Source organism: Esox lucius, chromosome 11, assembly GCF_011004845.1.
Source record: "Esox lucius isolate fEsoLuc1 chromosome 11, fEsoLuc1.pri, whole genome shotgun sequence".
NCBI lineage: Eukaryota > Metazoa > Chordata > Actinopteri > Esociformes > Esocidae > Esox > Esox lucius.
Window position 1 is genome coordinate 32,575,489 of NC_047579.1, and position 16,694 is coordinate 32,592,182.

A 16,694-nucleotide genomic window follows, 5' to 3' on the forward strand; every position below is an offset into this window, starting at 1 on the left:
CTACTTGAAACAGTGAACCATGCAGAAGTCACATTGATTAGCATCATAGCTGACGTAGTAGCGGCTAACGTTACTACTCTGGGGATGCACAACGATAAGCCCGTTCAAGTGACCAGTGCAGAGGTGTGGCTTTCCGAGTTGCTGACAAGACGAGTTGATCCCACACTCGGCAACTGAACTGTATCACTAACATTTGTGTCGGGAATAGTTTCTTACTCAATCGAGAGGAAACCTATCCAGCAACACAACACCCAGACGCAGTGTCCCTTTCTCCTTGATTAGCCGGGTGCCGTCCAGCAGTACCTTATGGGAGATACTGTAGACATTGTTTGCCATGCTAACTTATAATGACTTATGAATAATGTGTTTGATTTCGATTCAGACATCAATGTGTTTGCGGTCACCTGTAATACCTGTCCAAGTAAAGAAATGTATTACAAACATTCTTCTTCATTCCTGAAGTGAACTATTATGAGCCTTTAAGCAGACAGGACCTGGAGGTGTGACGGTTCTCCCTTCTCCACCTCCCCCCAGGAACTGGCGTTCAACGTCCACAGAATATTTAGGCGCACCCTTCAAACGCACCCTTCACTTATTTCTAGTTATCACTCATACCTGGCACTAATCCGGGTTTATCATGGGTGCATACAGGGCTCCTTTTCCTTTTTTGTCTCTGGTCAATTGTTCAACCTGCTAATGTTTGCTACTGTTGGAGTGTGTGAATGTTACATTTCTTGGTTTGTCATTTAATGTCGCCTGAAATCGCCTGTTTGAGTTCCGTCCTCAACGTTCTTTATCGATACCCTACTGCTCTGATTTCATTTGTTTGTTAACCCTTTCCAGCCTGAGCGAAATTTTCCATTTCATCATTGATCAAGAGCTGCTGTTGTATTAATAAGTATAATTTGGTGTGGCGACACCCTATTTGAAAACATGATACATCCAAAGAAAGCTTAGAAACGGCCCTTTCAAATCATATGAAACACTATAGGAATCCAGTCAAGGTACTGGTGATCAGTTAAGAAATAATGCCAGCAAAATATATATTTCAGACAAAATCTATTATTCTTTTCCCAAACAACTGCCATTTACACAACTTTCTAATGGAGATAGAAAGTTAGAGTTTACTGAATCTTCCTTGTTTTGCAAGGTTTGAACATCTGAAATCAGAATAGAAATAAGTTAACAAGTTACAGCCATTAAGTGGCCAATGGAATATTTTTTTATTCTATGGAATGTTTGCTGCCCAGTACCTTCTTATTTAAATATTATATTACAACTTAGCTTCACCAATCTCTTACAAATTGCATTTAGTCTACCATAATAAGGAAAGATATAAACAAGTTAAAAGATGTATTAAAATAATTTTATTAAAATAACATTTGGGGAATACATTGTCTCATATCATAGGTCTCAGTATCATAACCATATTAAAATAGAATACATTAACTAAAAACAAAGTCACAAATGTATCATCTATAGTTATATTAAAGGAAATGTATAGTTTTTCCAACTTTCTTATGAATCCAATATGCTGACAGGTTGCCATGCAGGATGTATGTGATAAGTGAAGGAGAACATTCAAGTGTGAGGAACATGCAGGATCTGCAGTTCTCAAAACTAACTGCGTATGAAGTAGCTGTGATGGTGCCGATGGCTGGTTGGCCAGCAGTAGCAAGCAGGGCCAATGGGGAGCTGAAAGAAAAAAACAGAAGGAGTTGAGGAAGATGAGGCGAGGCAAGGGTGGATTTGGTCTTTGAAGGGGCAATGGGAGGCCATGGAGAGATGCTGGGTGGCTGGCAGACCTAGTGAGTGGAGGAAGACAGGCGGGCAGCCATCAGTTGGATGTCAGTGACTGCTTCCTCTGCATACACCAGTAAGCAAGCATCAACACAATCTCCATCAATCTTTACCTACATATACAAAATATAACACACTTTAGTTTCATTGTTTCATGAATCCATAACACATACTATAAAACAAAGGACTTACTGAAAACCCTTTCGCATGTTCTGTGTGTCTAACTAGTTATCAACCCATTGCTGTGCACAAAACATGTTTGTTCATTTACATCGTCATATATACAGAAATAGTCACATATTCGTTCAGAAACTGAATCCATCTGGTGACACAATTAGTAAACCATTGTAATAAGACAAAATCTATTTTTCTTTTCCCAAACAACGGCCATTTACACAACTTTCTAATGGAGATAGATAAAAAGTTAGAGTGTTTTATAGTATGTGTTATGAATAAAATAATTTCCCGCCGATAATGCACTAACCAGTTACATCAGTTTGTAGCTTATGTCTTCTAGTATTCATGGCAGTTTTCAGATTTAAAATATGTGATTGGACCGCAGAGATTAAAAAGAGTAAAACCATCGGAATTAGGATTCCAAAATTTTAGTGCTCCAGCTGGAAAGGTTTAATTAAAGTGCCTGGATAGCACAACTTTGTTTTCTAGTCCTGGTTTTAACAGTGTACCTAAGTTCCCTTTGCGTGTCTGAATAAATCAATTTGGATTCAACTCTTGCAACTGGTTCCGCGCCCATCTCTTTTTTTTTTAAATATAGCATGCAAAGTGAGCAGTGAGCAAGTTTTGATTTATGGTAAGGACTGAGAGAGAAGGCAGGATGAAAGTGTTACGTTTTGCATGGTCATGTAATTGGACTTTTTCACAAATAACATTATTTGATGGCAATGACACTTATATTAAATATGTGTTTATTAGTGTTTAGATATCATCAATTTAATACTCCTAATTGATATAATGATTTTTTTCTTCGTCTTAAGAATTATGCTTTGGGGGGGGGGGGGGGGCAACCAGGGGGAGACAGACAGCGCTAGGTTGTTATCAATTCAGGAGCTGGATTCCTCTTGCTGCTCTCCTGCCCTCTCACATTGGCATGCTACAGCCAAGGGTTGACAAACAAGCAAAAGCATTATTAGTGCTAATGAGTGTACAATTCTGAGACCATATGCTGGGTGATGAATGACTGGGAAAAATTTAAATAGATTTGGGGTAAATTTCTCCTTTCTCCTGTCATTGAGTAACAGAAGATCCATAGGGGCTGTATATTAATGACATTTACTAAACATACACTGCTCAAATTTTTTATGAACACTTAAATCACACACCAGGTCTCGATGAACGAAATATATTGAAGATCAATACCTTTACTGTACATGGTGTAATTTGTTGAGAACAAAATGACATAATTGATTGAGGGCTGGATTCAAACACACACCAAAAATCTAAGTAAACAATTGAAATAACAGGCTGTTCCCACTACTGAGTGACTCAGTAGTGTGTATGGCCTCCATGTGCCTCTGCCTGTACCAATGGCGGACCTGCCAATTCAGGTGTTCTCTGGCGAATTCCAATCGAGCTGCACAGTCCTGTGCTGTGAGCACAACTTTGTCAATACTAAATAAAGAATGAATTAGTTATTTTTCTCACATGAGTTTTGATAATAATAAAAAAAATATATATATATCTTTATTTACCTCTGAAGAAACTGAAGAAACATAATGGATTATAATTTAAAAAACACAATTTAATAACCCAAGCACCCTTTGTGTGTACATGCTGCATTGATGACTACAAACACAACTAAAGATGCCACAGGATCATGTATGATTTCGTATCAGTGTTCCGTTGCGCCTATAGAACGGAGTGTGGCAAAATTATTCATTGGCTAAAAGGAGCTCCCTTCATATGAATGTGCTAGATTCAAGACATTAAACACAACTGAACATTCTGCCAAATGAACCTGCTTCAATACAACAGTGTTCATCTGAGCCTGAGGAACTGAATGTTGCCTAGCCAAGTCACATGAATAAGTTCCTTGTTAATGTATCATGGATTTGATGGACGATGCAAACACAGCCTCTACTGAATTACTGTATCTGGAACATGCCCATGCACAGCCTCCACTGGATCACTGTCTCTGGAATGTGCCCATATAGGGTCCCCATTGAATCACTGTATCTGGAACGTGCCCATGTAGAGCCTCCACTGGATCACTGGATCTGAAATGTGCCCATGCACAGCCTCCACTGGATCACTGGATCTGAAATGTGCCCATGCACAGCCTCCACTGAATCACCTCTCTCTTCCCACTGGCAGCCTGTTGACCAGCTCTGGATCCAGCAACATGAACTTCTGCTTTGCTAATCACCGCTCCTACGACACGCCCATATCACACTCCCCACTACTCTTCCTCTGGCTTATGACAAAGTTGGAGAATGGAGATGTCCAAGTTCTTTACATACCGCAGTAGGCTAGATGAATGGGGAAGGCTATTGATAGTTTAGGCCTGCTGTTTGCCATTGACCTTTGATTGATCACAGAATGTTCAATAATTCTAGAGAGTTTTAACTGAAACAATAAAAATTGTGTGATCTGTTGTGGTTTTGTTTTTCCTTTATTACTCCCTTATTACAGCGATTTCATCAACTAAAGAGTCAGCCTTTTCAGAACTACGCTGTTTATTGCTGATTGTCAAAGCAGTGTTTACCATGTGGTATAGACCCTTCTCATTTACCACAGTACGAGGCGGATTCAACAAAACAACACAACTATTTCTACACTTATTTATGTTTTATAATGACTCACCTTCACTGTGTCGATAAACTATGATTGTGATTACTTCCTAGGGACATGAAGACATGAGGCATTGCATAAGAATAATGAAAATAAGACAAAGAAAAGATCAGCGTAATCAGTAGAATTACTTTGTGGTCACACGACGGTTGTGTATTTGAAGTGTGTACTCAGCCTCATTGCCTGAATTGACGATGTCAATCTGCCTCCAGCCTCTCGCTGATTAACTGCCCTAGCATTAACAGAGGTGTCAGGGACAGAAACTAATGGCTGCTGAGTTAATGTGCTGCCATGCAGAATAGAGAACACAGAGGACTTGTGATCTGAAGGTCGAGGCTCACCCGCGTTTTCTGTATAAGAGCCACAGTGTAGCAGGTATAGGCTTAAAGTTTAATATGTAAATTTAAGATTACAGTTAAGACATTTTCCAGACATTCTTATCCAGAGCGACTTGCAGCAGGAGGTACTGACCCCTCAAGGGAATCCAACCCAAATCCTAGCATTACAAGCTCCATGCTCTTACCAAGTGAGTTACACGGGACATGTATAGAAAAAAAATTGCAGTAAGAGAGTATACAGTACATACCAACACCTCAAATGTATCATTAGATAAGATAGATGACAAATAGATGACAGACAGACACCGACAGACAGATAGATGGAAATGTATAGAACCCAATGTATCATGTATAGAGGGGGTCAATGTGAAATGAGACCCGCCAGATCTCAAAGGACACTGGGAATGATAACTGAAAGGCACACACTGTGATAACAATAACCGTTTTTTATGAGGCAGACGGACACTGAAACACCAATGATGTAGAACCTGGATTGACTTACGCATGCGCACACAGCTTTGTAATTCTGTACTTGTAGGACCAGAAAAACAAAAATCTATGTTTCCTAATGTTTCTTTTAACCTATCTCTAACCTTAACGTCAATAACCAAACATGTATGGCTAAATATAACCAAGCCAAATGCCTAGCCTTATACCTAACACTTAATGCCTAGCCTTAAACCTAACCCTTAATGCTTAGCCAAATGCTTAGCCTTAAACCTAACCCTTAATGCTTAGCCAAATGCCTCGCCTTAAACCTAACACTTAATGCCTGGCCAAATGCCTAGCCTTAAACCTAACACTTAATGCCTAGCCTTAAACCTAACCCTTAATGCTTAGCCAAATGCTTAGCCTTAAACCTAACCCTTAATGCTTAGCCAAATGCCTCGCCTTAAACCTAACACTTAATGCCTGGCCAAATGCCTAGCCTTAAACCTAACACTTAATGCCTAGCCAAATGCCTAGCCTTAAACCTAACCCTTAATGCATAGCTAAATGCCTAGCCTTAAACCTAACCCTTAATGCCTAGCCAAATGCCTAGCCTTAAACCTAACCCTTAATGCCTAGCCAAATGCCTAGCCTTAAACCTAACACTTAATGCCTAGCCTTAAACCTAACACTTAATGCCTAGCCAAATGCCTAGCCTTAAACCTAACCCTTAATGCCTAGCCAAATGCCTAGCCTTAAACCTAACCCTTAATGCCTAGCCAAATGCCTAGCCTTAAACCTAACCCTTAATGCCTAGCCTTAAACATAACCCTTAATGCCTAGCCTTAAATCTAACCCTTAATGCCTAGCCTTAAACCGAACCCTTAATGCTTAAACCTGAATGTAACCCCAAACATTAACCCAAACTGCAATTTTTACCCTCCTGAGTCGGAAATGTACATTTTCCTCATGGTTACTGAAAAAAGCTTCTAATAAGGTAAGATGTTTTTATGTAGTATAATCCTCGCAGGGACTTTTGGTTCTTATTTGATCTGTTGAACAAAACACACACACAAACACACACACACACACAAACACAGAAATGTACTCCCCCTCTTTCTCGCTCTCTCTGCATCTGACATTTTCAGTTGGTATGACACTTGTAGTGTCAACACGGTTTTCACAAAACAAATATTGTTGTATTGTAACTCCACTTATCATCAACTTTCCATCAAAGAACTCTTCAACATGCTCACGACTCTCCTGCTAACCATTATCCAAAGCATTCCCAGACCGTTGAACAGTTTGAGGGCAAAGCAAAGCATTTTTAAAAGGAGAGACAGGTTAAATACACACAAATCTGTTTCAACATTGACTTTCAGGGCCAAAGTCATAATATTCAACATGCAGCGATGAGTCACTCATCAAGATAGGGCCAGATTGAATAGCACACTGACAGACACAGCCACGCAAGCCACAGACTGCTCCAAATACCCACCTGAACATCGTTGTGCAATAGGAGACCCTCTAGGCCTGTTGCTGGGTGAAGAAAAGTGCTCATCCACCCCTTGATCTAATTGGTCAGCACAGCGTTGGTGGCCCCTCCCCCTTGCAAGTCTTGTATCTCTGCTGAGGAGAGCAGTTTGAATGAGTGAAACGCTTTTCTACTGATCCAGGGTTACGCAGATAATCCCTCTACTGAGAAGATTTGGTCGTAAAACTATTCTGATCCCAGATCTGTGGTTAGGAACAACTCTGACCAACTTCCAACTAGCAGCTAAGAGAAGAAACGAGTGACTAGTGTGAGTTACTGAAGTTAATTTTACATGAGCGTCAATTCCTGCTTATCTCAGTTGGCTGTGACCCTGGGCTGACACTGTGACAGAAACTGTGCTGTTAGAGCAGGGGTCTAGACGGAGACACGCGTGGCTAATTGGCCCTTGACATTAAGAGGAGGGAACATGGTGACTAGAGTTGAATGTAATCAACCTTGACTTCTCTCGCTTGGCCTCTGTTGACTGTCTTTTCCCCCTCCCTCCCTGTCTGTCTACATGCATCGCCCATCCTCTCCCTATCTATATCCCTCTTCCTCTCTCTCTCTCCACCCCCCCCCGTCTACACTTTATCCTTCTCTCTAAATACAGCCCTGTTTCCAAAAAAGTTGATGTGCTTATCATTTATCCCTATGTTTAATGGGGGGGGGGGAGTACAAAGAAAACATATCAAACGTTGAAACTGAGAGATTTTACAGATTTTGGAAAAATACATGCCCATAATTAATTTGATGCCAGCATCAGGTTTCAAAAAAAGTTGGGACAGGGGCATGTTAACCATTGGGTTGCATCACCTCTTCTTTTAACCATACTCTGTAAGTGTTTGGGAACTGAGGAGACCAATTGCTGTAGTATTGAAAGTGAAATGTTTTTCTATTCTCGCTTGATATAGGATTTCAGCTGCTCCACAGTATGGGGTCTTCTTGGTCGTATTTTCATTTCATAATGCGCCAAATATTTTCAATGGGTGACAGGTCTGGACTGCAGGCAGGCTAGTTTAGCACCCAGACTCTTTTACTACGGAGTCATGCTGTTCTAATACGTGCAAAATGTTGTTTGACATTGTCCTGCTGAAATAGGCAAGGCCATCCCTGAAAAAGACATTGTCTGGATGGCAGCATATGTTGCTCCAAAACCTGTATATAGTGTTCACATTAATGGTGCCTTCACAGATGTGCAAGTCACCCATGCCATGTGCACTAATGCACACCCATACCATCACGGATGCTGGTTTTTGAGCTTGATTCCCATAACATTTCTAATTGTGATTTGTCAGACCACAGGACAGTTTTGTACTTCACCTCAGTCCATCTTAAATGAGCTCAGGCCCAAAGAAGGCGGCACTGTATATTTATATGTATTTATACATACACTCATGAGCAAAAACATAATGACCACTCACAGGTGAAGCAAATAACATTGATCATCTCTTAACAAGGATACATGTCAAGGTCTGGGTATATTACATGGTAAGTGAACAGTCAGTTCTCGTAGTCAACATGTTAGATGCAGGAGAAATGAGCAGGAGTAAAGACCTGAGCAACTTTGACAAGGGCCAATTGTTTAAGGCCAGATGACCGAAACAGCAAGGCTTGTGTGGTGCTCCCGGTCAGCAGGGGTGAGTACCTACTGACGGTGGTCCGAGGAGGGACAAACCACAAACCGGTGACAGGGTGTTGGACGCCCAAGGCTCATCGAAGGCTATCCCGTATGTTCTGAACCAACAGAAGGTCTACTATGGCACTAGTCACATAAAATGTTAATGATGGTTACGGGAGGAATGTGTCACAACACACAGTGCATCACACCCTGCTGCGTATGGGGGGGTGTAGTCGCAGACTGGTCATGATGACCCCTGTCCCACGTCAAAAGCCACTACAATGGGCAGTGTTGGTACTGGACCTTGGAGCTGTGGAAGAAGGTCGCCTGGTCCGATGAGTCCTGTTTTCTTTTACATCACGTGGACGGCTGTGTACGTGTGCACTGTTTACCTGGGGAAGTGATGGCACCAGGATGCATTGTGGGAAGATGACAAGATGGTGGAGGGAGTGGGATGTTCTGGGCAATGTTCTGCTGGGAAACCCTGGGTTCGGGCATTCATGTGGACATCAATTTGACATCTGCCACCTACATAAACATTGTTGCGGTACACCCCTTCATGGCAATGATATTCCCTGATGGCAGTGGCCTCTTTCAGCAGGATAATGCGCCCTGCCCCACTGCACACATTGTTCGGGAATGGTTTGAGGAACATGATGAAGAGTTCAGTGTGTTGCTCTTGCCACCAAATTCCCCAGCATCTCTGGAATGTGCTGGAACAACAAGTCTGATCCATGGCAGCTCCACCTCACAACTTACAGGAATTGAAGGATCTGCAGCTAATGTCTTGGTACCAGACACCAAAGGACACCTTCAGGGCTCTTATAAAGTCCATGCCTTGGTCGATGCTGTTTTGGCAGTACGCAGAGGACCAACAGCATATAAGGCAAGTGGTCATAATGTTCTGGCTCATCAGTGTATATACACACACACACACACTATGTATAAGCTGTATGCCATATACATTGTCTCTGTCCTGCGGTTACCATCTGCTCTGGCCTCTATCAGCATCAACAGGGTGAGCATGTCAACAAAACCTCACATCTCGTGTTACATACACGCACAGACGCACACACACACGTACACTCAGATAGAGGAAATATGGGATCAGTGGGTTTAGAGTTCCTGCTCTGCCCATCATCAGTCAACATTGTTGTTGTGTCACAGGCAAATCCTTCCCCCATTTACCAATCCTAATCCCTTAGTGACACCTAAAACAGGCCAATGTTGATTCATCCCAATGATTATCATATTACATCATAATTGGAGGCAGTGGGTTGTATTCATAATCAAGTCTTAACCTCCTCTTCTGAATGGAAATGGTTATTAAATGTGTGAGACAGGGACAGGATCACAATGTGTCCTCAGCAGATACCTCATGAGACAGGGACAGGATCACAATGTGTCCACAGCAGATCCCTCATGAGACAGGGACAGGATCACAATGTGTCCTCAGCAGTTACCTCATGAGAAAGGGACAGGATCACAATGTGTCCTCAGCAGATACCTCATGAGACAGGGATAGGATAACAAAGTGTCCTCAGCAGATACCTCATGAGACAGGGACAGATCACAATGTGTCCTCAGCAGATACCTCATGAGACAGGGACAGGATCTCAATGTGTCCTCAGCCGATACCTCATGAGACAGGGACAGATCACAATGTGTCCTCAGCAGATACCTCAAGAGACAGGGACAGGATAACAAAGTGTCTTCAGCAGTTACCTCATAAGACAGGGGCAGGATCACAATGTGTCCTCAGCAGATACCTCATGAGACAGGGACAGGATCTCAATGTGTCCTCAGCAGATACCTCAAGAGACGGGGACAGGATAACAAAGTGTCTTCAGCAGTTACCTCATAAGACAGGGGCAGGATCACAATGTGTCCTCAGCAGATACCTCATGAGACGGGGACAGGATCTCAATGTGTCCTCAGTAGATACCTCATGAGACAGGGACAGGAAAACAAAGTGTCTTCAGCAGTTACCTCATAAGACAGGGACAGGATCACAATGTGTCCTCAGCAGATACCTCATGAGACAGGGACAGGATCTCAATGTGACCTCAGCAGATACCTCATGAGACAGGGATAGGATCTCAATGTGCCCTCAGCAGATACCTCATGAGACAGGGACAGGATAACAAAGTGTCTTCAGCAGTTACCTCATAAGACAGGGGCAGGATCACAATGTGTCCTCAGCAGATACCTCATGAGACAGGGACAGGATCTCAATGTGTCCTCAGCAGATACCTCATGAGACAGGGACAGGATCTCAATGTGTCCTTAGCAGAAACCTCATGAGACAGGGACAGGATCTCAATGTCTCCTCAGCAGATACCTCATAAGCATTTTATTGTGTTTCACACCGTGTTGGTATGAAAAAAAAAACAATGTTTTTTGGTATGAAAAGAAACACAATGTAAATCCAACCTGGACCAGTGGTTTTCTGATGAGAAGAGAGCTGAGGTTTGTTAGCTCAATGAATTTTATATGTGAGTCGGTTCATGTAGATGTACAACGTTACATGTGGACATGATTGATTGCCAGGAATCTGATCAGTGAGAAAAAGCACTAATCCAGGTTGTAAATGTCAATCTTGTTTTTCTCCTGATTTTCTTCATTTCTTTTTTTTTATTATGATTTGAAGGGGGCAATTAAAGACAAGCCTAAACAACAACCTCAGTATGAGTCAAGAACACTTTTCATAGCAGTCAAATTGTAGAATACAGAGTACTTAGCAATGGTTTTGGTTATGTTTTGGTTCGATTTATTTGACTGAGGACACTGAACAAAAGTATTCTGGTGACCAAAGGCACAACTATTGTTGAAAATGTGATCCAGAAGGAATCTGCCACAACCCACTTGTGGATCCCTCCTACCATCTTGGAGACATTGATACAATGGCTGACAGTAATTCATCAGTGTAAACAACAAGTTTCACAAGGTTGATACTGTGGATCCCCATTCGGTTAGATGTGCCTACATTTAGAGCCAGTCACATTTGATGCACGCCCTTTCCCTGCAGTGTTTGAGTGTGCCTACCAGCAAAGCCCTGTAGCTCTCAGCACAAGGCGGGACGGTATTTGCCTGAGTTGTAAAACCTCAACGAATCAGGAAATCAAACAAGAATGAAAGCAGGATCTGTAGGGATAAATAGAGAAGGTTGTTTTGTGTAAATATTGCCAGAGAGGATACGTGGGGACGAGAGGAAAGTGAGATGAAGATAGAAAGGTGTTGATAAGCCCTTACGGAAGCAACATAAAGGACTGCATTTAAATGGTATGCAGATACACATGAAAAGCATCCCAGCTTTAAATTTGCAAGCACAGTAACTTGAAAGTCAAGCGTTGAGGTCAGTGCATGACATTCTATATGATTCAGCCAATAAACTGTCTCTTTAACGAGCCACTGAGGTATTTGTATATCAATATGTAGTTCTTGCTGTAGATATTGCACCGTGGATTTAGTATCGCACTAAACTGATTGATTATGTTGGCGGATGGTCCTGGGTCCCAGAAACCCTATTCCATTTCGAAATACTTCAGTGTTTTTACTTTGTTGTGCCACTGACGCTGTTTACATGTAGTCATGGTCATTTGACTTGTGAAAATCCCTGCAATTCAACCAGTGCATGTCTGTGTTTTTTTTGTATGTGACGTTTTGCTAAATAAGTAGAGTGTAAGTGTCAGCTGTTCCCTGCTGATACATGTTGTCTCCCCAGGAGATGGGCTGCGTTCCAAAGGGCGCTGCATGGCATACAACACAGGTCTCCGCCCACACCAGAGAGAGAGAGAGAGAGAGAGAGAGATAGACAGGGATGTCCTGCTGAAAACCTGCCCAGGGTTGAAAGTACAAAAAGAGGCAGGGCTTCATCAGCAGGTCACGAACGAGTGTCTGTGTCTGCATATGCCCACCTATCCGACCACCTTTCCCGTGCTAGAGAGTGTCGAACGACAAGCTAAACTCAGCAACATTCACCTTCCACTAACTGTTCAGGCCAAAGACGACAGAGGCAGGGAGAGAAAATACATTTATACGTTCTACATGAGTAAAGCAGAGGAGACCACCTCCTGGGATGGGAGCGACCAACACTGACTGTTTACCTCCTCTGCTTGAGCACAGAGGTCGTACAACAGTGTCAACAACAGCCGGTGACATTAGTTTGAGTTACATCGGTCTATGTGAACAAGACCTGTCACCGAGACCTTCTGATGCCCTTACTGTGATTACAGCTGATCCGCAACAAAGGGCAGACGCACATTTTGATCACAACAACAGAGCTGTGATCAAGGCACTGTGCCCCACTAACATACACATGTCATTGAATTCAAATGGACAATTCCCAATGAATGACACGTAAGAGTTCAAGTCAATTCAGCGTAGAAGGACTATTAAAGTAAGTAGCGAAGTCTTAACCATGACATGGGAGAAACACAGACTAAAAGAATACCTTAATCCCCAAAATCATTACCACACAACAACTTAATTCAGAGCCTTGGATAAGTCACAGCTGTGAGGGGAGCAGTGACCAATCAATTCCCAGTACTATCTTATCTCAGACCAGCCCTATATCCCCCCTCACCCTGGGCTGACTGAAGGACCAGCCCTATATCCCCCCTCACCCTGGGCTGACTGAAGGACCAGCCCTATATCCCCCCTCACCCTGGGCTGACTGAAGGACCAGCCCTATATCCCCCCTCACCCTGGGCTGACTGAAGGACCAGCCCTATATCCCCCCTCACCCTGGGCTGACTGAAGGACCAGCCCTATATCCCCCCTCACCCTGGGCTGACTGAAGGACCAGCCCTATATCCCCCCTCACCCTGGGCTGACTGAAGGACCAGCCCTATATCCCCCCTCACCCTGGGCTGACTGAAGGACCAGCCCTATATCCCCCCTCACCCTGGGCTGACTGAAGGACCAGCCCTATATCCCCCCTCACCCTGGGCTGACTGAAGGACCAGCCCTATATCCCCCCTCACCCTGGGCTGACTGAAGGACCAGCCCTATATCCCCCCTCACCCTGGGCTGACTGAAGGACCAGCCCTATATCCCCCCTCACCCTGGGCTGACTGAAGGACCAGCCCTATATCCCCCCTCACCCTGGGCTGACTGAAGGACCAGCCCTATATCCCCCCTCACCCTGGGCTGACTGAAGGACCAGCCCTATATCCCCCCTCACCCTGGGCTGACTGAAGGACCAGCCCTATATCCCCCCTCACCCTGGGCTGACTGAAGGACCAGCCCTATATCCCCCCTCACCCTGGGCTGACTGAAGGACCAGCCCTATATCCCCCCTCACCCTGGGCTGACTGAAGGACCAGCCCTATATCCCCCCTCACCCTGGGCTGACTGAAGGACCAGCCCTATATCCCCCCTCACCCTGGGCTGACTGAAGGACCAGCCCTATATCCCCCCTCACCCTGGGCTGACTGAAGGACCAGCCCTATATCCCCCCTCACCCTGGGCTGACTGAAGGACCAGCCCTATATCCCCCCTCACCCTGGGCTGACTGAAGGACCAGCCCTATATCCCCCCTCACCCTGGGCTGACTGAAGGACCAGCCCTATATCCCCCCTCACCCTGGGCTGACTGAAGGACCAGCCCTATATCCCCCCTCACCCTGGGCTGACTGAAGGACCAGCCCTATATCCCCCCTCACCCTGGGCTGACTGAAGGACCAGCCCTATATCCCCCCTCACCCTGGGCTGACTGAAGGACCAGCCCTATATCCCCCCTCACCCTGGGCTGACTGAAGGACCAGCCCTATATCCCCCCTCACCCTGGGCTGACTGAAGGACCAGCCCTATATCCCCCCTCACCCTGGGCTGACTGAAGGACCAGCCCTATATCCCCCCTCACCCTGGGCTGACTGAAGGACCAGCCCTATATCCCCCCTCACCCTGGGCTGACTGAAGGACCAGCCCTATATCCCCCCTCACCCTGGGCTGACTGAAGGACCAGCCCTATATCCCCCCTCACCCTGGGCTGACTGAAGGACCAGCCCTATATCCCCCCTCACCCTGGGCTGACTGAAGGACCAGCCCTATATCCCCCCTCACCCTGGGCTGACTGAAGGACCAGCCCTATATCCCCCCTCACCCTGGGCTGACTGAAGGACCAGCCAGCCAGTAACCCTCCGCTCCCTTCACCCCTTTGATCCATCCCACCTGCCCTCCTCTCACATCTGCTCTCATTCACAGGCAGAGGAGCGATGGGAAGGGACGGGGAAAAAAACCTGGAAAATAAACTCCTGAGGTCCAGCCACTAAGGCAAGCAGATGGGGGGATAGCACATTTTATTAGCTCTGTGGGGAAACTTGCAAAGCTACACGTAAGCAAGATGTGATAATCATTAACAAAGTAGATTATTTTCTCCCTTCTTTTGCACTCTCAGAAAGAAAATCACTCATTGAGCAACTCCTGTTTATTTAAATGTCTTGTTAAAAAGACCTTGGTTAGTCACAGTATTTGTGTTTTTTGATACACAGACGAAATGAAGCTGAATCCTTCAGTAAATATCATTACTGCCCTCCTATCGCCTTCCTACAAAAGAAATTACTAGGAAACATACAACAGGAGCCAATCATGGCCCAAGAGTCTATTGATTGGCTCATGGTGCTTTATTGATTTAGATTAAATCACTTTTCCGGGTTTTGATGCCAATCAATCACTTTCATGATTCAATCTAGGAAAGAGGTTGCCTCGTTCAGAAATGCATATGGCAGAGGTCACGACCCCATGTTTACATTCTGTCTTTTAATGAAGTGTCCTTGGCAATAAGCACGGTGTTCCTGTAATTGGAATTCAGATGAATGTATAGTATTTTCTATGGGGCTGCAATCCGCATGTTTATTGTATGTCACCCGTGGAGTAAATGCATTCAGTATTTGGTTTCGTAGGCCAATGTTGTGAGGGAGCACAATAGGGGAGTATGGAGACTTCAGTCAACGGCTTTTCAGTAAGATATTTACTCCCCACAAACTGATTTTGTATCCGTGTGATCTGCGTGTGCATGCATGTGTGTGTGCATTTCTGTGTATGTATTTTTGACACTACAGGACAGTGCATGTATTGATGCGTCTGCCTAACGGTGTCTGACTGCCTGTTAGTGTGGTCTCCTGAAAGAGTAAAGATCAGAGGGTTGGTGTTTTCCAAAACATAATGGATCTGGTTAATGTTGCCATTAATATGCAGAACTCAAGTGATCTGTGTAGGAACACAACACCGCAGAGCAGCAGGTCCTTGATCCACCTCATTTACATATCTTCCAACCCCCTCAGCACAAAGATGTAAATAATCTCTGCTAGGTCTAAATAGGCTGGCACAAACTCAGTGTTGTAAAACAGAGAAGGGAATATTTACACAATATAAGTAGACTGTCATTTATACAATCCTTTGGGGCATTAACAACAGTACTGTGAAAGCATCATACTACAATATACTAAATTATGGTGCATTGTGGGAAAATGGTGCGAGCGGGGAAGTATTGCTGTAATTCAAATGTATTGTAACTACCGTACACCTAACATGACACAACACACCAAAAACATGCTCACTAATAGTGGGTGCATAGTAGCACTGTTTCTGGCTCATTAAAATATATTTTGAGGCTATATTGTTGCATGTATTTTCAGACTATATTGTCCCATTAGAGGTAAAGCTGAACAAAAACATATCATTTGATTATTGCAGCCCATTATTTTAAGGTTGGAGTGGCAGAAAATCTTGAAACATAATTACGGTTGTTAGCCAATCAGCATTCAGACCCTCAGGCTTATAACGTTAAATCACACCTTTTAACTAACCCAATATTTTATTTTCCATTTTTTACTTAAGGGAAATAGAGAGATTATAGTTGCAATCTGTGTCCAGAACAAGAAGACGTACAGAGTTGCATGTTATGAAACAAAATGTGAGTTCAAAGCTCACACACACTAACACAGAAAGCATTAGTGCAACAGTGCTGGTGGTTGTGGTGGGGGGTCGTGTGCCTGGGGCGGAGAGCCACAGGTGGACATCCAGCATGTGGCCATAAAATCAAGAACGACTCCGCCCTGGCTACGTGACTCCACCCTGATGAAACAGAACCAGTCCCACTCTATGTACACGTCCCTGAGCCGAATTAGGTGTGAGAGGCTGACCCTTTGGGACGTGTTTCTGTT

At 44.1% G+C, this 16,694-nt stretch overlaps 1 protein-coding gene across 1 annotated transcript in view; it reads right to left on the bottom strand.

Moving 5' to 3' along the window:
- Nucleotides 1–1,350: 1,350 nt before the first annotated feature.
- The window catches only part of spag9a (sperm associated antigen 9a), a 78,193-nt gene continuing 62,849 nt past the window's right edge, over nucleotides 1,351–16,694 (bottom strand). Inside the window, exon 33 of the mRNA XM_034295382.1 lies at nucleotides 1,351–1,695. The gene's annotated coding sequence lies outside the window, so the exon portion shown is untranslated. The remainder of the gene's footprint in view (nucleotides 1,696–16,694) is intronic.